The 1,341-nt window shown below is 42.0% G+C and overlaps 1 protein-coding gene across 1 annotated transcript in view; it reads left to right on the top strand.

Moving 5' to 3' along the window:
• Window positions 1-1,341, top strand: part of TERT (telomerase reverse transcriptase) — a 33,546-nt gene that overhangs the window by 5,005 nt on the left and 27,200 nt on the right. The gene's annotated exons all lie outside the window — the stretch shown is intronic.

The following is a 1,341-nucleotide window of genomic DNA, read 5'->3' as shown; positions in this document are numbered from 1 at the left end:
TTCCTTAATTCTCTTATGCCCTCTGTGCTCCCTGATGGTACCAGTGGTGTTTCTCCTGAGCAGCTCTCTTCTATGTGTGTTAGCACTTAATGGTGCCCTGGTCCTGTTTGCAGCTGCAGCCCAGAATAAGAATTTTAAACAGTAGTAGCAGAATAGTTTTCAACGTGGTATACTTTGTCTTGTCGTCAAGCTGTGTCAGTGTTTGATGAGTGTTTTGTGTAGTTTTAATGTACTTCAAAGGCTAACATATTTTTAGAGTGTATGCATAAAGTATCAAGTCTGAATTTTACATAATAGATATAATGCTGTTTTTTAATGTGGTGTGTGATTAAAAGAAAGCAAGTGGCTTTGGTTTTAGCCATTTCTTCCCTGCCACTAATTTCTCTCATAAAGCTCTGAGCACAAAGGACTCTAATCTGTGCTGATCCCATTTCTTCCTATCTCTTCTCTAAGTGTTTCCACCTTTGGCTTCAGGATGGCCCTGAAATGCAGATTGCTGTCAGCTGGAGCAGCACTTCAGGAAAGTACTGTTGCGTACTTTACAGCCAACTGCATGCTGTAAGGACAGGATGTTTGCTGTTGGCTATGGAACATTATAGAACATGTATGGGGCTATGTGGACCTTTAGTACACTGTTTCACTTACAAGGGTATTCCGCACTCTGCTTTTTGGAGTGTGCTGTGTAACGTGAGGTCTCTTCCTAATCCAGTTTACTGCATTCATGCGGGTGGCAAGATGCCCATTTCATGTGGGAAGAGAGAAATGGGGATTTAGAGATGCTGAGAAACAGCTGTTTAGGGTTGGCATTCCTAGGCTTTCAGGGCATCATCCCCTCTTTCTCAGGCAGCTTATTCAGTATATTGAGTTGCCTCTGCCTTCCCTAGATGAACAGTATCAGGTGGCCTCTGTTGCTGCCCTGATGGTTGTTTTGTGGCTGCCCTGGTTCTTCCTCCTCTTCAGACAAAGCTGCTCTTGTTGATTGCTATTAGCTGGCTCACAAGAAAGTGTTTACTGCCAGTATAGTACCTGATGTAGACTTTGGGGAAGAGAAGATGGATGAAACTGTCTGAGCTGAGCAGAGCAGGGCTTTATTCATTAGTTTGCCATGAATTGTCCTTAGGGAAAAAATCGCTATCTTGTACTGCTATACATGTGAGTAAATCTTCCTCTGCAGAATCCAACTCAAGGATACAGGCACGAGATCTGACAGGGAACTTAAATTTATTTCCTCAGTATTCTTGATCAAGTTTGGTAGACATTTTGCATGCAAGCAAATTTCAGTAAATTTTTGAAGTTAAACCAAACTTCATACCCCCAACTGAAAAACAGAGTTTTTTTGTT

This window comes from Meleagris gallopavo, chromosome 3, assembly GCF_000146605.3.
Source record: "Meleagris gallopavo isolate NT-WF06-2002-E0010 breed Aviagen turkey brand Nicholas breeding stock chromosome 3, Turkey_5.1, whole genome shotgun sequence".
NCBI lineage: Eukaryota > Metazoa > Chordata > Aves > Galliformes > Phasianidae > Meleagris > Meleagris gallopavo.
Note: the sequence above shows the minus strand (reverse complement) of the source record. Positions and strands in the feature narration are given on the sequence as shown.